Source organism: Budorcas taxicolor, chromosome 10 (assembly GCF_023091745.1).
Source record: "Budorcas taxicolor isolate Tak-1 chromosome 10, Takin1.1, whole genome shotgun sequence".
NCBI lineage: Eukaryota > Metazoa > Chordata > Mammalia > Artiodactyla > Bovidae > Budorcas > Budorcas taxicolor.
The window spans coordinates 100,653,239-100,680,885 of record NC_068919.1 but is presented as its reverse complement, the minus strand read 5'-3'; the positions used below and the strand labels follow the sequence as shown (position 1 = coordinate 100,680,885).

The 27,647-nt window shown below is 48.2% G+C and overlaps 1 protein-coding gene across 5 annotated transcripts in view; it reads left to right on the top strand.

Moving 5' to 3' along the window:
- Nucleotides 1-27,647, top strand: part of RPS6KA5 (ribosomal protein S6 kinase A5) — a 179,409-nt gene that overhangs the window by 8,514 nt on the left and 143,248 nt on the right. The window contains exon 1 of one of the 5 annotated variants that reach the window (XM_052647258.1): nucleotides 5,421-5,460. The exons of 3 other annotated variants lie outside the window; for them this stretch is intronic. The gene's annotated coding sequence lies outside the window, so the exon portion shown is untranslated. Of the gene's footprint in view, nucleotides 1-5,420; nucleotides 5,461-27,195; nucleotides 27,232-27,647 lie in introns of those variants that run through there. One more of the 5 variants, XM_052647256.1, reaches the window with a different exon arrangement.

Here is a 27,647-nt window from a genome sequence, read left to right as displayed (position 1 = left end):
GCCGGAGTTAGGCAGGTAAAGTTCCCAGATTTTAGCCCAGGACTCGGAACTGCGACTTTTAAATTTCACACTCAGGTTTTGGTGTGGGTGTGTCTCTTTTTATATAATTAGTGTGTTCCTGACAAAAAATTGTGTAAAGAATATTTCTTTGTATCAAATTCTTTGGAAGATAGGTGAACTTAGTATTTAAAATAATTCTATGATTAACTCTCGAAGTTAAAGAAAAAACTTTTGAGTTTTCCACTTGTGGCTTTACGGTACCTGTGTAAATTTGGTCTTACAATATTATTTTTCTGACACCATCCCTACAATGTGTAAATTGCCAGTATCTGCAGACAAGTAAATTGATGGGGTCTTACGTGGTAGACTGAATTAATACACCTCCTCCCCCTAACCTGTAAATATGTTTCCTCACATGGCAGACCTTGCATACTTAAGGGTGGGGAGTTATGACATGGGCGCAGTGTAAGCAGAGGTCCTTGCAGGAGGGAAGTAGGTGGACCCCAGAGGAGGTGTTAGGAGAGTGGAAACAGACGGCGAGAAGGAGGTGCGACAGTGGCAGCAGGAGTTGGGGCGACGCCCCTGCTGGAGAGGGGCCCCGAGCCCCGGAGCAGCGGCGCGCACGGCGGAGGACCGCCAGGCCCCTGGCCTGCCCAAGAGGAGGGCAGCGCTCTGTCACTTGGCTGCTCTGTGGAACCAGCTTGAGACTTCTGAGCTCTAGAACTGTAATAAGCCACATTTATGTTGTTCATAAACCATGAAGTTTATGTAATCTTTCACAGCAGCGATAGGAAACCAACACATCTTGCTTAAGACTGGACGAGCCAGGAGATGATCGTGCCCCAGGCTTGGGCAACTGCATGGGGTACCAGTGGTTGGTTTAAACAACCAACCATTCAGTAGAAATTGGTAACAAATGTCTACTTCTTAGAAGAAATAGGATGGTGTCCCCTCTAGGGAATCCCCAAGAAGATGTTCCTTTCTGATCTTAGTACCCAGCCTGGCTGAGCGGCTGTGGCCAGCGGTTCTGGTTTGCATAGGAGTGCTGTGAAGTGGACCCCCCGGGGCAGGCCTCTTATCAAGTTGGTGGCTAGGAAGCTCCACATCTCAGGGCCACATCACATACAGCTGTGACCTAGCGTGCATCTTGAGGCCTCTTCCTGGCGTCATCTTCTGCCCTCAATCTTTCTTCCTTCCTTACACTTTAGTTAATTTCGATAACTGTCCTAAGTCTTTTCTAGACCAGAGCAGGAATTAGGTAAATATTTCATTAAATCAATGCATTTATATACAAAGCATGAATAATACGGACAACGTGGAAAGACGTGTGACTTTCTATCCAGTATTTTGTTTCTTAAATCTTTGCCGTGGTGTTCGTGCTATTTTTATGTTTCTCCTAAGAAGGAAGAAGTAGGTCTCTGATTAATTAATGGCATTTTAGAGTTTTTAAAAAGTATGTATTGAGAAATCAGTAAAATTGAGGCGTACTTTAAAAAACAAACCTTATTGGCAAAATGATGGAGGTTGTACACAGGGCTCTCTTTTCTATGTTGGTGGAATATCCCCTCAGTAATGGGAAAATTCAGGCCACTGAAGCAGTCTGTCCTCTAACCACATCAATACTGGATTGGAATGACATGTTTTTCCTATAGAAAAAAACTATTTGAAACATGTAATAAGGAAATGTTGTAATTCGTGCCTAAATGAACGATGTTGCAGTGAAAGGGTGTGAACCCTGAATCTCAGCAGTAGATTTGCATTCGCCCTTTCCACGTGAATGTGTGCCTGTTTTTCCTTTATACCAGTGTCCTTTGTTTGTAAGGAAACATCATAATTGGCTAGAGTAGGACAGATCTAACGGGTACACACAAATCAAACACGTAACCCTGATGTAATTTCGTCGTGTATAAATTGGGCAAAACAGCCACAGTTTTATTCATCCATTAAGGACTTGTTGATTCTTGCGTGTCTGGCACCGCAACAGGTGCTGGATTTTTGCAGGGAACAAATTAGACACGGCTCCTCCCCTTGTCGAACACATCGAAGAGAAAGACCTTCCCTTGTAACCGTACAGTTGACCATAGGATTGCAGTTGTGATAAGCCGTGAGGTCGTGCAGACGCCGTGAGAGAGTCTGAGGGTGGCCGGCCTCCGGAGGAGGGGGCCGTGTCTGGCCGGCCCTGCTGCCGCGGGGCGCCGCGCGGCGGGCGGGCAGCGAGGCGCTCCTGCCACAGAGGCGGCGGCAGATGGTCCTGGCGCAGGGGGGCCTGCAGCCCGGGTACCAGCGGAAGGCCTTTGTGGCCCGAGCTCGCGCCCGAGCGGGAGGGCTGCAGGGGCGCTCGGAGAAGGCGGCCGAGCTCGTGCGTGGGCGCTGTGGGTTGTTCAGGCGTCACCCTGAGTGCAGGGTGAAGCTGCTGAAGGATTTTTCAGAGATTAGTTTTGCACTGTTAAAAAAATGGCTTCCTCATGTGAGGAACATGGTAGGAAAGAGTGTCTGAGGGGAGACCGGTTCGGAGGCTTTTGCGGAAGTTAGGTGCAAATACAAGTTGGGATTGGGTAATGATTAGAAATTAAGAATCGTGAAAGTATTTGAGATGTATCTAGCAGAATGTAACAGCGGAACTTGGTGTGGTAGTGATATGAGATTTTCAGGCTGGAACAGACGTGTGTGAAGGTACGGTTTGTTCAGATGGTATATTAATTTTCAGTTGCTGCATGACGAGTCACCACAAACTTAGTGGCTTATAACAGCACTTGTTCATTAGCTTACAGTTCGGTAGGCCCGTGGTTAACGTCAAGATGGTAGGCAGATGGGACTTCCTGGTGATGCAGGGGGCACAGGTCCAGTCCCTGGTTCAGGGGCTGAGATCCCACAGGCCTCGCTGCCAAAAATACCAAAACAGAACAGAAGCAATAGTGTAACGGATTCAGTAAAGACTTCAAAAATGGTCCACATCAGAAATAGTAAAAGAAGAAGATGGTAGCCAGCCGGAGTTCTTGTCTGGAGGCTCTGGGAAGAAATGTGCTTGGAAGCTCGTTGCCCTGGCCACCAGACTTTCCCGACGTCTGCAGTCTGCGGCAGCAGCGTCCTCAGTGGCGCCAGTGGGGCCTCTGTCGGCCGCAGAGGCCACCTGCACCCACTCACCCGGCCCCCCCCCCCCCCCCCCCCCCCCCCCCCCCCGCCTTCAGGCCTCGGAGCTGGCGACAGGCTTCCCCGGCTCTGGCGCGCTGATGTCGAGATCTTCTGTCATCGCTAGGCTTTGTGTAATTAGGTCAGACCTGCCTGAACCATCTTCCCATTGTGAGATCAGCTGATTTGGGACCTTAAGTGCATGAGCAGCGAAAATGGCGTCTCCTCGTGCTCAGGCGCTCAGTGGAGGGGCCGCACAGAGGCTACGGAGGCCACCTGACGGAGGGACGCCGCGTTGGGATTCTTCCTTAGAGCTCACAGAAGGTGAGCCAGGGGTGATGCCCGTGGGGTGGGCAGAAAGGATAGAACCCAGATGTGTACAGATCAAAGCTTGAGATGCCTCTGACATACTCTAGTAGACACGCGTGGTGATAGCAGTCGTGGGTAATGAAAGCTTGCTGTGTGCTGCCGACCTGGTACTTTTATCAACTCATTTAGTCCACGCAGTAACGTTACGAAGTCAGTACCTTTTTTATTATTCCCATTTTACAGATGGGAAACTGAGTCTTAGCTCATCGACTTGCTCAGAGTTACCCAGGAAGTAAATGGGAAAATTAGTTTTGGAGCCTGAGTGGTCTGGCCCCCCCGGCTCACCTAAACTGTTGTGCTTTCATTCATCAGTGGGATGTGGGCCTGGAGCTCAGCGAAGGTGTCTGGGCTGCAGGTGAAAATTCTAGCGTCATTGGCCTGTAGATGGCTTTGGAAACCCAGTTGTGGATGAGATCATCTCAGGAAAGCTTGTAGAATGGAGAAGAGAGGGGACTCAGAGCTGAGCCTTGAAGAACTCTAGAATTTAGACGATGTGTAGGAAAGGAGTAGCTAAGAAGGAATGCAAAGGAGGAACGGCCGGGAGCGGGTCGGGGTGGGAGAGACCTTGGAGAGCTCTGATGCTGGGGAAGGCAAGGAGAGAAGGTGCTTCGAGGGGCCTGTCAGAGCCGACTGATGACCTTATCGAGAGCAGTTTCAGTGGAGGTTTGAGGGGGAGGCCAGATTGCAATGGACTGAGGAGTGGAAGGAAGTGAATACTTAGAAAAGTTATTTTTCTACATGTACAACACTGCTTTGTTCATTGATTTAACTTGCATTTGGCAGTGCGGGCCGGGCTCTAGAGCACGGGCTCAGCAGCCGTGAGGCACAGGCTCCATTTCTCCGCCACACGTGGGCTCTGCCCGGGCCGGGGGCACACCTGTGTCCCCTGCATTGGCACGTGGATTCTTATCCGCTGTGCCGCCAGGGAAGTCTGCAAGTGGAAATGGAAGAGAGTCTTGGTTCCAGAGGGGATTAGAGAGAGAGACTTAGCCAGAGGGGAATGTGGGGTTCCGCTGGGGCAGGGGCAGCTTTTTTTTGTTATTTTAAGAGAAGTGATGCTAGAATACGTTTAGTGTGAATCCATTATAGGGAGAGGGAGGGAGAAAGAGAAAGAGAGCTATTGAAAATACACAAAAAGAGGGGATAACTGAAGGCATGATAAGAGAAGGCCCATTACTTCTCTTTTTTTTTTTTGATAACAATTTCTTTCTTTTTTGGCGATGCTGGGTCTCAGTCGCAGCACACGGAGCCTTCGGTTTCCATATGTGGGCGCTAGTTCCCTGGCCAGGGATCGACCCTTGCCCCCTGCTCTGGGAGCACAGAGTCTTAGCCACGGAGCCACCAGGGAAGCGCCCTCATCGCTTCTGTTATGATGAGAAGCGGGAACGGATCAGATTCTTTTGTAGATTTGGTGGCAGGAAGATATGGGAGTTTCCAGGCCGTGCTTTTTTCCCCCCCTTCTCTATGAGTTGTGAAGAAGGGCAGTTCTTTATTCAAGAGGAGAAAAATAGTTTTATTGTTTTAAAAATTGTTCTTCTGGTCTTTAAAAATTCTTAGATATGGAGGAACATGCAAAAGGTAGACAGAACTCACACGCTTCAGACGAAAGTTCATAGGAGAGCTTTGTGGAAGGGCACACAGAGAGGCTTTGGATGCAGCCACTGATGAGCTCCTGCGCTCTCCACAGAGGTCGTTCCCTGGACGTGGTTTCTGGGTCATGCCAAAATTCTTCGTAAGCTTAATGTTCTTTTTCTTATTTCTGAAGTGTTATGTTTAGTTCCGTTCTTCTGAGTTAAATCTGTTTGGTACGTGTATTGGGGGGAAGGCTGCTTGTCACTTCTTTACAAGCCTTTGTTTTCGTATTGACTCAGTTTTCACATGGGTTCCGTCACGTGATTCCAGGATCAGCTGGATAAGTAAACACTGCTGTTTTAGACACTGAGCGCACAGTGAGTCTTAAGGGTAAGTGACCCCGGCAATAAGAGGAAAGTGGGCAGCGCTGTTTTAAAGTACACAGATATTAAATATAACTTGGTTCTGCCTCCAGCAGAATGTCGTCCAGAGAGATGGTTTGAGGCCCAACCACAAATCTAAACAGCTTCAGAACAGCTTACCACCTGGCACTTAAAAGGAACCGAGTGTGCTGGCTGTTCAGCTTAGCCGCCCGCTCTCATGTCGTCCCCAGGATCAGACTACTCGACTCTGCAGACGAAGGCTCAGCATGTTTAGGTTTCAGAGTTTTGGACGCGCTGGATGCCCTCAGAATTAGAGTTCACCTTGTAAACTGCTGTATAAATAATTTGTTTCCCCTTGACGAAAACAAAAAAAAAGAACCGAAATAGCAGAGAACGAGTTTTTTCTCACTGCATACAATTGTCACCTTTTGACTGAAACTAAATTAGTCCAAGAAGCTTATGTGTTTGCAGCGTTGAGTAAGAAAAGGCAAGGCTTTACAGGAAAAGTTCTTTTACAACTTCGTTGGTCTGGTCGCAGTAAAATAGATGCTAAATCTGTGCTTCTCAGTTGGTGGATCAAGAACAGACCCAGGCGCATTAAATAAGCGTGACTGAGTCGTGTGGCGCCCTCACGCCTCTGTGTGAGATGTTCCATTTCCGCAGAGAACTTGCCCCATTTTCTCCACTTTCCCTGGTCCTCAGGCTCCTCTTCCCGCATAGCTGAACCATCTTACCAGGGGGGAAAAATTCCTCTGTGGCCCTCTAGTATTTTCTGTCTTTCCCTTTCCCACCAGAGGTTGAAAGAGCAGTTTATACCAGCTGTTGCTGTGGCTTCATGTCCTGTTTAGTCTTTGATGCCCCCCAGAAGCGTGCTCTCTGCAGTTACTCATGTCCCCCTGTTCTAATCTGAGAAGAGCCTCCATTTAATCCTCCTCGGCCCCATTAGGGCCGGCGGCGCGCGAGTGTGGGCTTGGTGTGGCCTTGCTCTCCCCGGGCCGCCCGTCCCTGACCGCCTTGCCGCCCTCTCCCCTTGGCCTCCTCTGCTTGCCCTTTAAATGTTGGTAATCTGCCGTCAGCCCTCTTTCCTCTAACTCTGCACGGTCTTTCCGGGAAATCAAGTATCACGCCTTGAACTACCATCCGAGTCTCTCTCTTCCGCTTGGATCTCTTTCTGGCGTTCCTTACCAGTTACTCTCAACTACCCGCCGAGCAGGAGGCAGCTGGGCAGCCCTCGGGGCCCACTCATGCTCAGCTCGAAGACTGCCTCTTCCTCCGGCTGGCCGTGGGCTCAGTCGCCTGGCAGCGGTGAGTGTGTCCGTGTTGCTGCGGTGGTGAGCGTGTCCGTGTCCGTGTCCCCATGGTGGTGAGCGTGTCAGTGTCCGTGTCCCCGCGGTGGTGAGCGTGTCCGTGTCCCCGCGGTGGTGAGCGTGTCAGTGTCCGTGTCCCCGCGGTGGTGAGCGTGTCAGTGTCCGTGTCCCCGCGGTGGTGAGCGTGTCAGTGTCCGTGCCCCCGCGGTGGTGAGCGTGTCCATGTCCCCACGGTGGTGAGCGTGTCCATGTTCCCGCGGTGGTGAACGTGTCCATGTCCCCGTGGTGGTGAGCGTGTCAGGACGGTCGGCTTGCCTTGTCCTGCCCCTTCCCAGTCTCAGCCTCTTGGGTCCGTTTCTTCTCCTTCCGATGTCGTGGCCTGTTTACACGTCCTTTGCGGATGCTCTCCTTTCGGGAGGTGCTTAGGGTCAGACACCCCCTCCAGTGCTCTTGCCTGGAGAATCCCAGGGACGGGGGAGCCTGGTGGGCTGCCGTCTATGGGGTGGCACAGACTCGGACACGACTGAAGCGACTTAGCAGCAGCAGCAGGGTCAGACAAGTGCAGCTGTTGTGTTGGGGTGTGTGTGTCTGTGTGTCTAGCCAGCCATCCGTCTACCTACCTGTTCATCCGTCCATCCGCCCACCCAGTCCCCGAATGATAAAGGTAAGTGCTCAGCTCAGCTCTAGTCGGTGGTGGAGCTGGAGTTCTGAGTCCGTCTGAAGCCAGAGCAGGTCTCTTCTCCCTTGATGTACCGCCTTTCCCCTCTGAAGATGCCGTCAGCTCGTCTCAGGGGGCTTGTCCGGCCTCGTCCTCCGGGAGCTGGCCCCCCTGCCAGCTCGCAGAGGTCGTTGAGAGACCCCCGTCTACGGTGTGCCGGGAGCGTGCCCGGCCCTTAGAGAGACCCCCGTCTGCAGGGTGCCGGGAGCACGCCCCCTCTGCAGTGAGCCCTCCTTCCCCTGTACCTCAGTCTGGGGGCGCTCCCCTCATGGTCTTTTACGGAAAGTGTTTCCTTTTTGCTGTTTTTCTGAGTTCGGTCGCCTCTTGGTGCCTTGGGTCCTTTTTTGGTTGTTTATTTGCTCATCTCTGGTCTTAGTTTTGTGTTTCTGCTTCCGGACTTTGTTTTTTCCCCTCGTCTCTCGAGCACTTGTGTGAAGGTTTTAATTAGGTTTGGAGTGTTGTGTCGCTGTTTTCTTCAGCTTTTGGCTTTCCTTTTTGAGGGGGACGGGTTCGTCAGTGGCAGTGCTTTTATTAGCAGTGTCTGATTTTGTTTTAAACAGTAGTTTTCTGTGTCCGTGGCCTGCTTTCTGCGTTTGTGCGTATCCGTTCACCCCTTCTTGGAGAATTCCGCAGTGCCGTCCTCCGCGCTTGTTGGGAGGTGCTGGGGCGGGGAGGGCCTGTTCTCTGCTGGGACGCTTGCCTTCCCTCCTCTCGGCCCTTGCCCTTGGCTGCCAGTTTCCTAGGCACCTCCCCTTCCCCAGCTGGTCTGCCTCAGGAGCTGTGCGTGCCTGGTTTCGGTCGGATCCACTGGCTCTCGAGCCTCTTTCCGAGCCGGCCCTTTCAAGTACCGAGTCCTGACTGTGTGCAGTACTCCAGCCTTATCCTTGGGCCTTTCTGGGCACGATTCTGCTCTGTCTACCCTCTGCCCTTTCTCAGCGGCTCTCAAGTGTCCCTCCCTACCTCTGAACCTGCAGAGTCTCTGTGGGGTGGGTCTGGTTTTCAGCCGCAGGCCACTGGAAGCTTGTAGAATTCTGCCTCCTGGTACTGCTCCAGGCGTGGGTCATGTATGGTTTCCCTGCGTCTTTGCTGATTTTATGGTGGTGTGTATTTTGTCTGTTTTCTGTTGTGGACCTGTTTTTAAAGTCTTTGTTGACTTCGTTACAGTGTTGCTTCCCTTTTGTGTCTTGGCGTTTTGGCTGCCAGACCTGTGGGCTCCTAGCTCCACAGCCAAGGATCGAACCAGCACCGCTTGCGCCGGAAGGCCTAGTCTTAGCCGCTGGACCGCGCGGGAAGGCCCTGTTTTGTCTTTTTTGTTCATTTACTTTTGAGGGTGAATGAGGAAATTTGAAATCTGGGGCCTTCATTGTCCCCTAAACCCAGAAGTTCCTCCATTCTTTAGGCTCAGCTCAGGCTCCACCGCCGTCTCTTCTCTGAAGCTCCCGGTCCGCGTGCTCGGCACTCGCTGCTTCCTTGCGCTCCTGACCTTTTGCCTCTCTCTGATTGCATGTGCTTTACTGCACTGGAATTAGATGCTTGTCTCCCCTCCCCCGTCAAATTGTGAATGTCTCTTCAGGGCAAACTGTGTGTTTCTTTTTTGCGATCCATAGTGGCACCCACTAACTGGATTGATTTACTTAGAATAGAAGCACAGTCAGTGGATGAAAGTCAGCTCTATCCACTGTGAATAATGTGACTGTTTTTGGATCATAGTGACCTTCAGTTTTAAAAGAAGAAAAAAACTATGAGTAATGATCAGGTTTATGTTATGATCAGTTCAGTCGCTCAGTCGTGTCCGACTCTTTGTGACCCCGTGGACTGCAACTCGCCAGGCCTCCCTGTCCATCACCAGCTTCCAGAGGTTGCTCACACTCATGTGCATCGAGTCAGTGATGGCATCCTACCTTCTCATCCTCTGTCGTCATAACACTAAAGCTGAAGATAATAAGATTACCACTTTTTCCCACAGAGCTTAGAATGTTAATTGATTGGCTTTTGCAAATAGAAATATCTTTAATAAATACCTTTTCTAATATTGCTGAATAGTTAAAAGTCTAGAATCTGAAATGATTCATGGTTTTTTTTTTCTTTAAAAAGAAAATCTGTGAAAAGATTCTGCAAAATTACTGGGTTTAAAATTTTTTTAATTTATGAAACTATGATAGTACATTTATAGGAGGCTTGGAAAATACAGAACAAGATCCCATATAGTTCAACTATATATTACAATTATTTCTTCAAGTTTGTAAGTTAAGATTTTTAGTTGGAGTTTCAATATCAAACTCTGAAAAATTAGTAGAATGAATATACAGAGAAGTAGAAGAATACAGTTGACCCCAAGTTACAGTTTTTAATGGATCATTTTAAGGTTCAAGTGACTTTCTACCTTTTTGCTATACAAGATGTGTTTAGGTGCCACGTGGCTGAACTTCCACATACCAGTGGAAAAGACAAAATTGGATTCTTACGTGCACAGTGCTGAGTTACCTGATTGAGTTTGGAAATAGGAGTGCCAAAATTCATCTTCTGCTCAGTTTTTGCTAGTTTTTAGCACCGTATAAAGATCTTGCTTTTGCTTAAAAAAAATTGTTTATTTTTAATTGAGGGATAATTTCTCTGTGCTTTTTTTGAATTGGCTTTGAAATAAAGAATTTGACAATATGGGTGTACATCCTTAAGAAAACTAGGTATGTGAAAATGAAGACCCTTTACCTAATAGTTAAGTATTTTATTGATACAAATTTGTTCTTTTTTCCTGCCCAACTGTAAACATATTTATAATGAGGGCTGTTTCTTCTCAGACCAAGAGATCCACTTAACCCGTTTGTTCTACATTTGGTATTATGGGCCATGATTATTAGATACAAAAATCAAGTAAGATTTTGAAGATTAAAAAAGAGATCTATAGGACTGCATTGTAGGAATTCCAAACAACCCCTGTCTCGTTCAGAATTCTCTCGAGAGCTGCTGTTATAAACAGGCGTTAGTCAGCATAGGGCTGCGTCAGCTCACTCATGTACAGGTCAGAAGGGGAATTTGCCTCTCTAGATGAGTTTGTTCAGAAAATGGATTTGTTATTTTTTATATTCTGAAACTAAAAAGGAAAAAAGAGGGAACATAATGGATAGTCATCTGATATTTGTGTGCCATAAGGAATAGTATTCTTTCCAGTGTTTTTCTAATCGCAAGATCATTTCCTTCAGTTCTTCTAATTGTGTGATGATTCTTGAATTGTGCTAGTCTGTATTTTGACTGTGCGTTTGCTCTTTTCAAAAGGAACGGTATACAAGCCACATGGCACTAGAGCTACGGAGGAATTTCTTTGGAAACACTCTGGTTGCAGGTGGACATGACAAGAAGACATTTGACCCTACTTTTCTCAGCAATGTTCCCTGCAAGCCATTCCGAAGGCTGTGAGCGCAGACGCGGAGGACAGACCAGTGGTTCCCGGTGGAGAGAGGGACGGGGAGGGGCAGGAGACGGGCATCAGCTTAAGAGGTACAGACTGCTGTGTGCAAGATAAACGGGCCGCGGGGACGTACGGCGCAGCACAGGAAGCCACTGACAGTGTTCAATAGCACGTGTGTGTGGGGCGTGACCTAGGAGGGTTAGGGCCACTGTGTTGTGCTCTCTAGACCAGTTATGCCCTAATTTAGAAACGTGAATAAATGGATAGCCATCTTACTAAACCCTTTTTAAAGATTTGTGAGCGGGCCACTTCGATCCTGAGGCTGGTCCTGAGGCTTCTGTGCTCTGACTCAGCTGTGGTCGCTGGGTGGCGTGAGTTTGGTGGGTGCTCTTCCTGTGTGCTCTGCTGAACCGCCAGCGACCCTGTGTGTGCCGCAGCCTGAGAGGAGACCAGGGTCCGGGGCTTCGCGCCACTTCACACGGCTTGCAAGTGGCAAAACCAGGTGTGAACCTCGATATTTGCACTCCAGCAGCTGCCCTGCCTAAACCTTTGTTTCTTTGTGACTGATTTTTCACGCGACCTGAGAAGAACGTGCCTTGATATACTCGTTTCTTTATTTCCCATTGCGGGGGTGGAGGGACAAGGGTGATGACGGTGAGGGTTGCTTTCAGGAACTGTCCGATTCTGTAGTTGTTAGAGAGGCCAGCTTTAAAAGACGGGTCTTTCTGGTGTGTGTGCAGAGCAGACACCCGTGAGCCTGCCCGCTGCGGCTGTCTGACCTCACTGGTTTGTGATGTTGGGTTCGTACCTGCTTTTCTTTTTCTACTGCGTGTATTGTCTGCTTACTTGCCTGCTTAGCTGTGCCAGGTCTTAGCTGAGGCGCGAGGGATCTCTGTCCTCCTCGGGGCGTGAAGGGTCTTCAGTGCCGCGTGCGGGGCTTCTGCCTAGCCGCACACACTCTGGCACGCGGCGTGTTGGCGCTCCTGCCCCACCGGGACCGCACTCCGGCTCCCAACCCCGGGAGCGTGGGGCTCAGCCCCTCGACCACTAGGAAGCCCCCATGTCCGTCTTTTTCTAGAAGTTGTTACTAGTTCAGTTGAAACCTTATGTAACCATTATCCTGAATGCAGGTTTTGTCATCCCAGTTGTGTTTTTATACTCTTACAACATAAGCATATGTGCTTAAGTCACAGCACGTGATGATATTTTGCGTGTCTTTCTCTCTGCGTGTGTGTGTGCGCTCTGTCTCTGTCGTGACCCCACTTTGCGATCCCACGGGCCATAGCCCACCAGGCTCCTCTGTCCATGGGATTTTCCCAGCAAGAATACTGGAGTGGGCTGCCATTTCCTCCTCCAGGGATCTCTTTACGTAAATACGACATCATGTAATATACACGTCCTTAGTAAACACATGCAGGCCTGTTATGTGTCTCCTTCACTGCTGCATTAAAAGTGAGCGCTGTTTGCTTGGCCGTCTGTAACTTCTGTCAGTTTAGCTTTGTTACTCCTTGGTGTTCCCTTGTATGACTGTATCATGGTTTCCTGTGCATTGTCCTGTGAATGGATGCTCAGGGCTTTATTTTCCGTCGTGCAGGGGTGCTGTGTGTGGCATGTTCACGCACCCACTCCCATGTGTGCAGGAGTCTCTCTCTAGTGTATACCTAGGGTTAGAGTCGTCTGTGGGTGTGCACAGCTTTCATTTCACTCAGCGTTGCCAAACTGCTCTCCAGACCGACTGCTGGCTCACATTCCCACCAGCAGGGCGCGAGAGCTCACGTCGCGGGTCGCCTCTCGGCTGTACGTCTTTAAGCTCATCTGATGGGGTGAGGTTGTCTCTTTTTGCAGTGTCGTTTCCCTGAACACTGATAGGCCTGATAGGGTTCTTGAAAAATGTAAATAAAAATGAGGCAAAACAAAAATATAGAAGATTTGTCGACCATTTGGTTTCCCTCTTTTGTGAAACTGCCCTGTCATTTGCCCCCTCACTTATTTTTTTTTCAATTGGGTTGCTTTTCTTTGTTTGAAAGGAGCCCATTCCTGTGATTACACGCCCTGTGTCCCTAACTTCTTAGACAGTATTTTGGATATAATTTAGCCCTTTTAAAAATGCCTGTGAGCAACATTACTGTGCTGTCTAGATGGCAGTGCGGGAGGTGTGTGAGACTGCTGGTGATCGGTCCTCAGTGGCTGGACTGCTGTGCCTTTCAGAATTGTTGTTTACTTCCGAAAGTACTTCCCTGTTCTCCTCGCTTCTTCTCTTCCCTCGTCTCCCTCTCGGTGCTCCCGGTGCCTCTCGTTGCCTCTCTGCCGTCTGGTTTTAGATAAAATGATCTGGGTGAGGCTCCCAGGATTGTGTGTCTCATGGGGAGTGGATGTGCTGTGACGAGCTGCTTTCCTCAGATCTGGGGAGCCCCTAGGTTAGCCCCAGTTGTATGTGGACTTGGACTTGGACCCTGGGCGAGCGCATTTGCTGAACAGTGACTTCTGGGTTAGTGTGAGCATGGCTCCATCCCAGCAGAAACGATGAGCGCTTGAGACTGGCAGGTATTACTGTAAATCCCCAGGAAAATCATCTTTTAAAATTCTAGATTACAGCTTTTCAAGAGTAACTTTTCCTCTTTCGGGTTTCTCAGTGCTGCTGGAACATGAAACCTTTCAGACGCTTATGTGTCGATCGGGCCTCCACTGTGCTTGACGCTGCTTGTTAACTTTTTAATGTTCCCACTGGCTAATCTGAAACAGTCTTTTATCCCCCTGTTGCTTTGGCATTGAAATTCTATGAGGACAGAGATTCTGTCTGTTCTTCACAACTATATCTGATCACTTAGAGTAGTCTGGAACATGATAGATACTCAGATATTTGAGGGAATGCACAGTGGAGTGAATTCCATTGTCCTCACTTTTTTAGTAACAAGCCCCGTTAGTTGACTTAAAAAGATTAATAAGATTATTTTATATTTGTTTCAGTTACTTTCTTTCTGCCTCAAATTGTCTACCTGTTTTTCTGTCTTTTTTGTGTACCCCATGTGGTGAAAACAATTATTTAAACTGTGGAATAGACTAGAAAATTAAAAAGTGTATGTAAAGTATCAGGAATAATGCTACAACAGTCATCTGAGAATCTCTGTCTTTCTATCACAGATATTGGGTTGGCCAAAAAGTCTGTTTGGGTTTTCATAAGATGTTGCAGAAAAACCTGAAGAAACGTTTTGGCCAACTCAATCCAGTATCTTCCCCAAGGTCACAGGCCTGGTAGCTTATGTGGTTGAGACTAGAAAATAGGTTTTTTTAGCTCAGGAGCACTTGCTTTACTTGAAGACTCTCTGTACTGTCCCCCCATGTTTGCTTGTAGCTTCTCTCTTTAGCTTGAAGTAGCCGATTCACACTGTTGTGTTAGGCTCGGGTGGACAGCATAGTGCTTCAGTAATTTCTACAGCTTACGTTCCTTTACGGGTGACTGGTCCCTGTGCTCTATCCTTCTGCGTCTAAGGCATTTCAGTCGCGCCGGACTCTGTGCGGCCCCGTGGACCGCAGCCCAGCAGGCTCCCCCGCCGCCGGGGCTCTCCAGGCAGGAGCCCTGAGCGGGGGCCGCTGCCCTGGCCTTGCTGCCCGTCTGCTTCACACACAGTAGTTGTGTCTGTCACTGTCGGTGGTGTTTAGTCAGTCTCTAAGCACGTCTGACTCTTCGAGACCTCCTGGACTGTAGCCCACAGCTCCTCTGACCGCGGGGTGTCCCAGGCAAGGATTCTGGAGGGGTTGCCATGTCCTTCCCCAGGGCGCCTTCCTGACCCAGGGGTCAAGTCTGGGTCTCCCTCATTGGCAGGCGCATTTTTTGCTGCTGAGCCACCAGGGAAGCCTGTATCAGTTAATCCCATACCTTTAATTTGTCCCTCCTTCCTTCCCTCGCTCCTTCGGTGGCGATGAGTTCGTTTTCCGCATCTGCAGAGTCTGTTTCTGTTTTGTGTGGTAGTGTTTAAATGTGCAAGGGACATTTTTGTGAAAACTCGCTCAGTTCTGCAGGGCCCATGGCAGCCAGCGGAAGCCGTCCTGCGTGTTTTGGCTGGACGTAATCTCTCCTTCCTCTGACGGCCCCACATTTTGACGGCAGAGCGTTTTACTGGGTGTTTTGGTTCTTCTTTGGCAAAGTTTACTCTGTTAGATAGTAAGCTTTGGGGGAGCTGTTGTCTCCGTCTTGGTTTCCTAGTGCCTATCATAATTAGCGTGAGAAGACTGGTTCCCAAGTCCTCTTATAATAACTGGTGAGAGAAGACTCAGCGTCAGTGGTTTCAGAAAAGAAGGTGGAGGAGACAGCGTGTAGCGAGGGCTCCCCGCACCCTGGGGCGTCCAGGCTCCTGCTGGCTGCTCGGCAGGCCTCAGCCTGTGACCTCTGGCCTCAGTGCTGACAGCTGACGTCGACTGTCCACACTCAGACAGGAATGTGGGGCAAGAGGGAAGGACGTTCTGTCTGCGAGGTGTTTGCTTCCTGTGTAGGATTTGAAGTCCTCCTCAGGAGACACTGTTGTATGTTTTTGGCTTTGGCTATACAGTTTCATGTGGCCATCCTTTTGCAAGGGCGGCTGTGAAATCGGATATGTATTCTCAGCCTCTCAAGGCAAGGGAAATGGTGGTTGAGAACGGCGGTGAGTGACCTGTATATAGCATCTGCCATAAAGAGGACTTGATGAACACTCTGTTTATTTAAAAAACTTTATCAAAAGTGATCCACGCATGTGCTTAGAGAGCACTGTGAAGCGCGGTCCGCGGCCTGGCCCTCTCCCGCCGCTCCATCTCTGCTTTCTGCTTTCTTCTGTTACAGCATGGTCCGCCAAAATGACACTGCACAGCTCTTCAGTCAGCAGTTTTAGAACTCCTTTATTTATTTGTTCATCTGTTTAACAGGCTTCCCTGGTGGCTCAGGTGGTAAAGAATCTGCCTGCAGCGAAGGAGACCCGCATTCTGTCCCTGGGTCAGGAAGATCCCCTGGATAAGGAGATGACAGCCCCCTCCAGTATCCTTACACTCTCCCTCCCGCGTGGTGAAGTCACAGTTCTGGCTGAGCCCATGTGCAGTCTTCAGTTGCTGTCTAAACAGCCATAGCTGAGCCAAGAATTTGTTTCCTTCTTCGTGTAACTTTTTTCCCCAGAGCTAACTTAGCCCAGTCTTTCCATTCAGTTACTTTCCTTTGAGTCTCTAGGTGCCCCACCTGTTTTAGCAGCTCTGTGAATTCCTTTTCTGTGTGATTTTCTGTGGATGAGACAACCCTTCTTCCTGGAGACCTTCCTGCTGAGCCCTCTGTCCTCATCCATGTGGACTAGTTACTCTCAGCTGCTGTGTGATTGTCGCCGTGGGACTTCCCTTCACCGTCATCTCGAGAATGATGTGCCTAGTCCTGTTTCTCCCCCAGATCTTGTGGCTTCACCTTAAAGATTTTTTTGATCTTCAGACGTCTTGATTGTGTTCTCGTATGTGTGACAACGTTACTAGTTTACCTTACGGTTTGGGAGCATCTTTTTATTTTGGAAGGCCAGGATGTAGGCGCGTTTTCCCTGCCGTGCGTTTGGGATCCGCAGGTGGTTTCTTCCCAGTGGCTCACGGCGGCAGCGAGTGCACTGTGCCCTTACTCTCTGTGTCGCTGTTGCTTACTTGCTGAGTCGTGTCTGACTCTTTCGAGACTCCATGGACTGTAGCCTGCCAGGCTGCTCTGACCATGGAATTCTCCTGGCAGGAATACTGGAGTGGGCTGCCACTTCCTTCTCCAGGGAATGTTTGTGACCCTGCATTGCGGGTGGATTCTTTACCGCCGAGCCACCCCAGGGAAGCCCTGTGTGGCATCACCCTGAGTGGTTCACGTTCATTGTCTTGTTTAGTCTGTACGATATCTCGTTTGGACCAAACACTGCGTTTCCTAAGGATTCTGAATTTTTTACCTCTCTTCATTCCCAGAGCAGATCCTGTAGGGCCAATACCGTTAATGTCCTCACTTTACAGACGGCGGTACAGGGGTACAGAGAGGGAAGTTAGGCAGCTTGTCTGAGAATGCACAGCTGGAGATGGTGCCCGAACCCTAACCTACACAGTGAAGTTCTAGGTCACTGCTGTTCTAGATAGCTCTATGCAGTGCCTACGTGTAATTAGAACTGGTTAGATATTTGTAGAATAAGCATTTTAAAGTGTACTCTGGGTTTTCATTTTTTTAATTAAAATGTATCTTAAAAGATATACTTTCTTGCTTAGCTGTTGACTCCTTCTTTTCTTTGTGAAATTTTAATATTTTTTATTTTCCCATTTTTTCAGAGTCAATTTCAATATAATAAAGGAGGACAGCTTCATAAAGTGGAAACCTACTTTTTAAAAGCTAGTATGTTTTCACCCACATTTTAATGGTTATAGAAAATGGAAGGCAATAATAAAGCAAATAATGGGCAGGCAAAATTGAATTTTTAATGTCATTTCCCATGAGGAACATATGGGTGTCCAATTTTTTATTCTTGTAATATTCCTTTAAAAGGTCCTCTTACAGGCATACAGCAAAGAACAAGTAAGTCTTTTCTACGGTTAATCTTTCACTATGGATGTCCTTGAATTTTTTAAAAAGGATTATGCTTGTCAGTGTACTGTTGTTCAGATACTGTAGCTACTTTAAAACTTGCCTTTTTATCTTCCAGGTGTATAAGCCAAGTTAGAGAACTATGGCAAGTACAAATTAAATAAATACCCTACTCTGTATTCACCACCCCATCGACTGTGCTGATGTTTTTGTGCTAAGTAAGAAGGTAAATTAACAACACCTAAATATATATTTGGACTCCCTGATGGCTCGGCCTTGTAAAAAGGCCGCCTGCAGTGCGGGAGGCCTGACTCACAGGAACACCTGGGCCTATAAACCAAGCCCAAGTGCGCATGCTTGTTGCTCCTTCTATTAAAGTCCAGGCTTCCCTGGTGGCTTAGACGGTGATCTGCCCGCAGTGGGCGAGACCAGATTTGATCCCTGGGTCAGGAAGACCCACTGGAAAAGGGAATGGCTGCCCACCCCAGTATTTTTGCCTGAAGAATTCCATGGACAGAGGAGTGTGATGGGCTACAGTCCATGGGGTCGCAAAGAATCAAACATGATTGACTGACTTAACACTTTCACTTACTAAAATCTGGGGAGATTCTGTTCATAAGGATATTAATGGACACAGTCATCTTCCATAATTTAAAGTCGGCAATAACTTGCTTTGGCCACAGCTAAATTTGTTTGATGAGAGCTCTAATTAAGGCATTTTCAGTTCAGTTCAGTTCAGTCCCTCAGTCGTGTCCGACTCTTTGCGACCCCGTGGACTGCAGCACACCGGGCCTCCCTGTCCATCACCAACAGACGCACGTCCATCGAGTCAGTGATGCCATCCAGCCATCTCATCCTCTGTCGTCCCCTTCTCCTCCTGCCCCCAATCCCTCCCAGCATCAGAGTCTCTTCCAGTGAGTCAACTCTTCGCATGAGGTGGCTAAAGGACTGGAGTTTCAGCTTTAGCATCATTCCTTCCAAAGAACACCCAGGGCTGATCTCCTTCAGAATGGACTGGTTGGATCTCCTTGCAGTCCAGGGGACTCTCAAGAGTCTTCTCCAACACCACGGCTCAAAAGCATCAATTCTTCGGCGCTCAGCTTTCTTCACAGTCCAACTCTCACATCCAGTTGCTGTCATTTTAGCCAACTAAAATATTGCATATATTTGACAGGTCTTATTTGGATTTACTACATGTCATTTGAATTTCTTAGAATGTGATTTCTTTGATTTTAATATTGAGTCAGTCTAGTTTTCACATGCTAAGAAGTACATTTGCTTATTGCAGTTAGCAGAAATATTTAGAAATATTTCAGGTTTAAGATGAAGCTTCTGTTATACAGATTTCTGGTTCTCCTCTGGCACAAGGTAGGTCCATTTGTGCTTGGGTAGAATCATTTGACTAGTTTTGGCCAACAAAATTGATCAGCGGTTCTGTGTAAGGCATTTAACTTGGGCATTTAACTGCCAGTGTGACGCCCTTCCAACACCTTACCCCACTGCTTCCTCAGCTCTTGGTGCTTTAGGCAGCGGCTTCTCTGTGATGCTGGGCACTGTGGTGAAGAAGACGTGGAACAGAACCCTGGGCGACCACAGTGGCCATGCGGGATGAGAGAGACTCTTGCTTTCAGCCACTAGGGTGATACGTTGCTGTGGGAAAACTTAGATGATTGAGTGATGAAATTTACTTTAGGGAGTCTTATATGAGACCTCTGAAAATTTTAAGACTGTGAAGCAGCAAATAATCCATCACTTTTTAAGATGGAAAGGGTAGTGGCATTTAACTTTCCGTTGCCGGTCAGGTGGAGCTGGGGTTGAAGGGTTTTAAACTTATGTAACATCCTCTGAGAGACTTGCAGACCAAGCTGGAAACTGTGTTTGCCTTGAGGATTTTTTGTTGTTATTTTTGGAAACTCCAGAAATGATACTTTAACAGTGAACAAGAATAGATATTCTCTGTCTGGTAGTGACAGTTGCCTGATTCCAAATCTCCATATACCACGGCCCCCCCCCAACCCCTGCCAACCCCCACATCAGTAAGAAGCTCAAATAAAACCACCTGTGACTGCACCTCCAACTTTGCTGGGAGATGGAGAAGCCGTCATCTTCAGGTTACAGCACTGTCGGGTGGGAAAAGGCAGCGAGTCCCCGTGGAGGTCCTGTTGCCACAGTCCCGTGGGGGATGGAGTGGGGGAAGGTCGTCTTGAGAGGCTCTTGAAAGAGAAAGACAGCGGCACAGAAAGCAGGCAAAACACAGGCGAAAGGTAACCTCAGAAAGAGAAGGCGTCAGCAGCACGCTCAGAAATGCTGCTCCCCACCGGGACTTGGTAGGCCCTGGCTCTGGCTTAGGAGAAGGGCTTGAAAGTGAGCAGGATCAGAAGGGCAGTGGTAAAGAAGCTTTGCTTCTAGAGGAGAGTAAATGTGGAAAGGTTAGTCGCCTTGGGAATGTGGCCGGTGAAGAGAAAAGAAGCGGAGAAAGTTACGGGCCTCGCAGAAGCAAGAGTCGCCCACAGTCCCTCCCCGTCGTCCATGAAGCAAAGTGGCCCTCCCTAAACTGATGGAGAAAGCCCGTGCCTCAAATACACAGGAGCAGGAAAGAGGAATACAGAGCTTCTGTGAAAATAAAACAAAACGCAAATTACATGTTCCAGGTGGTGCAGTCTTCCCTGCCTCCACATTATGCAGAAGAGAAGCTGGAATGAGCACTCCCAACTGAGGCAGTGTCTTTAGAAAAGCACCAGGGGGACGTCCCTGCTGGTCCAACGGCTAACATTCCTGCTTCCACTGCAGGGGGCTAGCTTCAGCCCTCGATTGGGGGAACTAAGATCCCACATGCCCCACAGCACAGCCAAAAAAAAAAAAAAAAAAAGCCTTGGTAATGTTGAAAAAATACCTTGAATCAAATATTCAAAAATTAAGAAAGAAATGGACCAGAAAACAGAAGGAAGTGCAGTGAGAGTTGACTGAACTCAAGGGGGGAAATGAAGAAAAAGACAGACTCATGTCAGAAATGAAGACTAAATAACCAAGTCCTGAAGGGAGAATAGATCAGAATGAAAATCTAACGAGTATTAAAGAAAAGCAAGGAAGCAACGTTTTTGAGGTAGACACAGCAAGAAAAGGAGGCCTGAGAGAGAGTAGCTGAAGTGAAAGACAAAGATGTAACGTGTACAGCTGGCGTTCTTACAGATAAAACTAACTCATCTAAGAAATGCAATTCCAAAAATAAAAGAAGACTGGAGTCTACACATGGAAATGACCGCCGGGTACTGGGAAAAGCTAATCAGCTCTGAGACATATCTATTACACTTTAAAGATGCATGCTCAGAGCTTCAGCCCAAAAGATGAACTAAATCGTACAATGGTAGGAATATTAGCTGATGTCAGACTTCTCAAAAGTGGCATGAAGGCAACACCGGAGCAGTTTTTTTTTACTTTTAAAGGAGCTTAAGGAAAGAAGGTGTGAATCAAGAATTACATTCAGCTTTAAGATTAAAACTGTAAAAAAGTTTTGAGTTTTTAAGAACTCAGAAAGTACCTTACATAGGGAGTCTTCCTGAGGAATGTGCTGGACAGTGAGTTCATCTAAAGAGGTGGAAAAAGCTCTGACTAATGAGCACTCACTGTTCAGTTACAGAGCTGAGACTGAGTCAAAGAGGGGAGCCACAGATAGGACAGCTCGAGAGCCTTGAGTCCTATTGCCTGTGTAACTGCTTGTAATCTCTGCTGCACAAGCAGGCTTAGGCCGTAAGCGTGTATACGCACGTGCTCCCAGTTTTGGATTCCGTTTCAGCTTTACTTGAGGTCACAGTAGAAATGCAGTTCTTTGAGCTGTAGCAGAACTCAGAACCCCTCACACCGCGGACACGTTCACCATTGAGCCGTAGCACACGGAAGCGGAGCTCAGAACCCCTCACACCATGGAAGTGTTCACCAATCCCAGCCTTTACTTCCGGTCGTAAAAGGTGATAGGAAATTGGTCTAGGACCTGATTCCTTAAATCCTTAGCCTCTTTTCTGCTTCAGCCGCCACCAGTATCCTGTAGTTGCTGACATCCTGATATTTACTGGAGGACACAGGGAGCTGAGTTCACAGGTTGTTTGAGGACAAGTGGCTTAGTGACGGCGTGTCAGTCATCTGGGGACATGGGCATTACTGATGTGCTTCACATTCCGTCTGTTCAACACTGTAACATTTGGGTTTCATCATTCAGAGTTAGATCATTACTCTTGTACTTCCTGTAAATTGACTGTATGCTTTTTGGTTGATTTGTGGTGACTTAAACTAGCTTTTGAACTGTGGTGTTCGAGAAGACTCATGAGAGTCCCTTGGACTGCAAGGAGATCCAACCAGTCCATCCTGAAGGAAATCAGTCCTGGGTGTTCTTTGGAAGGACTGATGCCAAAGCTGAAACTCGCCGTACTTTGGCCACTTAATGCGAAGAACAGAGGTCACAGAAGTCTTTACTTGAGGTCACAGTAAAAATACAGTTCTTTGAGCTGTAGCTGCTGCTGCTGCTAAGTCGCTTCAGTCGTGTCCGACTCTGTGCAACCCCATAGACGGCAGCCCACCAGGCTCCCCCGTCCCTGGGATTCTCCAGGCAAGAACCCTGGAGTGGGTTGCCATTTCCTTCTCCAATGCATGAAAGTGAAAAGTCAAAGTGAAGTTGCTCAGTCGTGTCCGACTCTTAGCGACCCCATGGACTGCAGCCTACCAGGCTCCTCCGTCCATGGGATTTTCCAGGCAAGAGTACTGGAGTGTGGTGCCATTGCTCAGAACCCCTCACACCATGGACACGTTCACCCCTGAGCTGTAGCACCGAGGAGCAGAACTCAGAACCCCTCACACCATGGACACGTTCACCAATGAGCTGTAGTACACGGAAGCGGAGCTCAGAACCCCTCACATCATGGAAATGTTCACCAATCCCAGCCTTTACTTCCGGTCGTAAAAGACCCTGATGCTGGGAAAGATTGAAGGCAGGAGGAGAAGGGGACAACAGAGGATAAAATGGCTGGATGGCATCACTGACTCAGTGGACATGAGTTTGAGCAAGCTTCGGGACTTGGTGGTGGACAGGGAGGCCTGGCGTGCTTCGGTTCATGGGGTCGCACAGAGTTGGACACGACTGAGCCACTGAACTGACTGACTGAAGCTAGTAAATAAGAAATAAGCTCAAATAATTTCACGTACAAATAATTCTTGCAGGCGGAGATGGTAAGGAAATGATCATACACCAGTTGAATGAAGAATCCCTGACAATATTTTGAAACACACGTCACAAATGTGTAAAACATATCTTTGTACAGTAGAAGTTCTTATACAGTGCAAGTATTTGCATAGCAGATTTAAGTATGTGTGTGTATATCTATCTGTATAAAATGACATGAGCATATATTTCCTGGTTCTGCCCATGGAAGAGCCTAGAAGGCAAGATGGGCCAGTAGCAGTGAGCACAGCTGACACCCAGTCTTGGTTTCTGATGCCGTTTGCACTAAAAGGAGTCAAGGCTTCTTCAGAGAAAGCGAGGAAGTGCTTGGAAAGGAAGGAAGGAAAAGGAAGGAGTTGAGTCTGAAGGGCAGAGAAGCCAGCCTGCAGCTGTTCCCACTGACCAAATACGGGTCAGCAGGCAAGGATGAATTTTAAGTCATTGAAAAACCAGTAATCCATGAAGAGTCTGGTGATAGATAGGACGAAGGGAGGATTCTTCTCAGTCTGGTGCTGACTGATAAGTGTGGAAGGAGTGGAAGGGTGAAAAATTATTATTTTGTAATGATGATAGTATGCAGGTCAGGAAGCAACATGAGACCTGGACACGGAACAGCAGACGGGCTCCAGACAGGAAAAGGGGCACGTCAAGGCTGTATACTGTCACCCCACTTATTTAACGTCTATGCAGAGGACATCATGAGAAACGCTGGGCTGGAAGAAGCACAAGCTGGAATCAAGATTGCCGGGAGAAATATCAATAACCTCAGATATGCAGATGACACCACCCTTATGGCAGAAAGTGAAGAGGAGCTAAAGAGCCTCTTGATGAAAGTGAAAGAGGAGAGTGAAAAAGTTGACTTAGAGCTCAACATTCAGAAAACGAAGATCATGGCACCCGGTTCCATCACTTCATGGGAAATAGATGGGGAAACAGTGGAAACAGTGTCAGACTTTATTTTTTTGGGCTGCAAAATCACTGCAGATGGTGACTGCAGCCATGAAATTAAAAGACGCTTGCTCATTGGAAGAAAAGCTAAGACCAACCTAGACAGCATATTAAAAAGCAGAAACATTACTTTGCCAAAAAAGGTCCGTCTAGTCAAGGCCTTGGTTTTTCCAGTGGTCATGTATGGATGTGAGAGTTGGCCTGAAGAAGGCTGAGCCCCGAAGAATTGATGCTTTTGAGCTGTGGTGTTGGAGAAGACTCTTGAGAGTCCCTTGGACTGCAAGGAGATCCAACCAGTCCATTCTAAAGGAGATCAGTCCTGGGTGTTCATTGGAGGGACTGATGTTGAAGCAGAAACCCCAGTACTTTGGCCACGTGATGCAAAGAGCTGACTCACTTGAAAAGACCCTGATGCTGGGAAAGATTGAGGGCAGCAGGAGAAGGGGATGATAGAGCATGAGATGGATGGCATCCCCGACCTGATGGACGTGTGTTTGAGTGAACTCCGGGAGTTGGTGATGGACAGGGAGGCCTGGTGTGCTGCCGTCATGGGGTCTCAAGGAGCAGACATGACTGAGCAGCTGAGCTGAGCTGAACCGAGGGCACCTTAACGGCCCCAAGTGTTGCCTGCATGATGGAGAAGCTGGGCAGCTCTTTGCCTAAGTGAGCAGACAGACGTCGCCAGTGAGCAGCCGGCCGACCTCGCACGCTTCTGGTCATGGCGCCTGAGAAGCACACGCGATCTGAGTAGGGTTCTGGCCATCACACAGAACTTGAATCACGAGGAAATGTCAGTCAGACAGAAAGTTCTATTTAAACAAGCACCTCTGTTCTTCAGAAAAAGTCAGTTATAAAAGACAAAGGTTGAGGACATCTTCAAGATTAAATGAGATTAAACAGATAAATACAACATGTGATTGTATACTGGACTTTGTATGCAAGAAATAAATGCCGTTAAAGGATGTGTTAGGGTTCTCCAAAAAACAGAGCCAAAGAGATTCTTCATAAGTAATTGGCTCATGTGACGTGGAGGCCAATCTGGAGTCTGCAGCCTAGGCCAGCAGGCTTGAAATCCAGAAGAGGCTCTGTTCCCATCAGAGAATTCTCTCTTCCTTACGGGAGGCTGGTCTTTTTTGTTCTATTTGGGCTTTCAATGGATTGAATAAGACCCATCCACGTTATGGAGGGCAGTCTGCTTTACTCAAAACCCATGGATTTAAATGTTAATCAAAAACATCATCATAGAGACACCCAGAATAACATCTAAATGGCCAAATATCTGGACATCAGTATGCATCCCCTTAAACCATACTTAAACCCCAGATAAAAACAATAGCAAGGTCATAACGTGCAGCTACTACTTGACGCTATCCTGTGTACAATGCAAAACACACTCAGCCTTTCCTCAGAAGAGGGTTCGAAGTCCCCGCGTGGTGGTTATTCTGCTCCTTGTCATCCTGTAACTTAAATACTGTGAAATAAATTTAATACATCACGTTACACAAAGGGGTTAAGAGAGGGAGGAGAATAAAGATGCTTGTTTTATACACACACTCTTCCCCACAAACATATTATTAATAAGGTAAGAAAACAAGGAAGAAACAGCACGTTACTAATCACAGAGCAGAGCGAGGCTGGCGAGCACAGCCTTCGCGTGTGCAGTGGTCGCGTGGCCTCATCACCGCTGCCGCCAGCAGTGTCCCAGGAAGGCGCCGCAGTGCTCCGTGGCTGGCTGCATGGCCCGGAGCCGTCGGTAAAGAGGCCTGAGCCTCGCCTTCTCTGTCTGCTGGTCTTAGGGGGCTCCCCACGGGCCAGCGCTGCAGGCTGAGAGAGGGCGGTGGAGCAGGAGGGGCCCGGGCGTGCGAGCCGCCTCTGCACAGAGTGTAGCGGTGCCTTCAGCACCTGCTCAGTCCCAGGCGCACGCTTGTCACTTCCTTCTGATGATGGAGTGCTGCTGTGCGCTCGTACCTTTATGGAGAGCAAGCTGCTTTACCCAGAGTTCACCGATTTAAATAGTAATCTTATCCCACAGCACCATCACAGAAAGACTTGGAATAGTGTTTGACTTAATATCTGGGCACTCTGTGGTCCAGGCAAGTTGACGCGTAAAATTAGCCATCGCAAAGGACATCAAACGGTTGACACATCAGAACAGGGACCACGCGTCCATGCTCAGTCACCCAGTCGTGTCTGACGCTATGACCCCATGGACTGACTGCAGCCCGACAGGCGCCCCTGTTCGCGGGATTCTCCAGGCAAGGATACTGGGATGGGGAGCCATTGCCTGCTCCAGGGCATCTTCCCGACCCAGGGATTGAACCCATGTCTCCGGCATTAGCAGGTGTTCTTCACCCCTGAGCCATCTGGAAGCCCAAAGGGACCGTAGCTTATTTTATCAATATCAAGCTTTCTGAATTTGGTACCTCTGCTGAGGTCACTTAACAGGATTTTTAGGAAAAGCACTCTGAACTACTAGGGTTTCCCTGGGGGCTCAGACAGTGGAGAGTCTGCCTGCAGTGCGGGAGACCTGGATTTCATCCTTGGGTTTGGAAGAGCCCTTGGAGGAGGGCATGGCAACCCGCTCCAGTGTTCTTGCGTGGAGAATCCGGTGGACAGGGGAGCCTGGTGGGCCACAGCCCAAGGGGTCACAAAGAGTTGGACATGAGTGAGTGACTAACACTTACACTTTTCATTCTGAACTACTCAAATGTAGGGTGCACGCTGTGTGCAGACGACTCTGAAGTAGATCATACAAGAATAAGGGGTGTGTGTGTGTGTGAATGTATGGGTGAGACTGGAGACAGATGTGGCAGAATGTTAAAGATGAGTGATTATGAATATGGGAGTTGGCTGTTTCTGCAGCTTTGGATTTTGAAGCCACTTTAAAGTAAAAAGAAAAATGTAAATGATAGGGTACGTTATTAAGAGGCCAGACAGTCTGTACCTTTTTCATGGCAACACAATTATGCTCAGACCCTTGTCATAACTGCTCAACTTGGTGTCAAGAAAATGGGATACACACCTCATCCTTGAGACGAAAAGAGGGGGTACGGGGCGCACCTGCTCTCGAGATTTGGTGTCTGTGAGTCCCTCTAGAGCTGCCCGGGACCTTTCTTCCAAATCACAGATGTGGGGTCGGAGCGTGGCTGCTTTGAAGAAAACAGTGAAAGCTGAAATGGAGGGAGGCTGGGCCAAGGCAGGATGACTTTAGCTTCTTTGATCTCCAGCGTTCGTGGCATTAAATTATACAGTTCACCATGAATTAAAATCAGCGTTTTTAGAAGGTGGGATTGTGCTTGAAAAACGAGTTGGTGGCAACCCTGTGAAAGTCTGTAGCTGCGAGCAGATTCCTGCCGTCTGATGCGTGGCTCTCGGCTGCCGCAATTTGAGTGCTGATGAAAACGAGATTGGTACTCTTAGCAGCATGTAGTCTGGAAAACAGAAAAAGGAAAGGGTGTTGATAAAGTCCTTTCTCACAACAGAGTTAAATGCAGAGGTGACAGTAGACTTCGCCAAAGATGGAGAAGCTCTAACCGTCAGCAGAAACAAGACCCGGAGCCGACTGTGGCTCAGATCACGAGCTCCTTATCGCCAAATGCAGACTGAAATTGAAGACAGTAGGGGAAACCACTAGATCATTCAGGTATGACCCGAATCAAATCCCTTACGATTATACAGTGGAAGTGAGAAATAGATTCAGGGGATTAGGTCTGATAGACAGAGTGCCTGAATAACTATGGACGGAGGTTCGTGACATTGTACAGGAGGCAGGGATCAAGACCATCCCCAAGAAAAAGAAATGCAAAAAGGGAAAATGGCTGTCTGGGGAGGCCTTACAAATAGCTGAGAAAAGAAGAGAAGCTAAAGGCAAAGGAGAAAAGGAAAGATATACCCATTTGAATGCGGAGTTCCAGAGAATAGCAAGGAGAGATAAGAAAGCCTTCCTCAGTGATCAGTACAAAGAAATAGAGGAAAACAACAGAATGGGAAAGACTAGAGATCTCTTCAAGAAAATGAGAGATACCAAGGGAACATTTCATGCAAAGATGGGCTCGATAA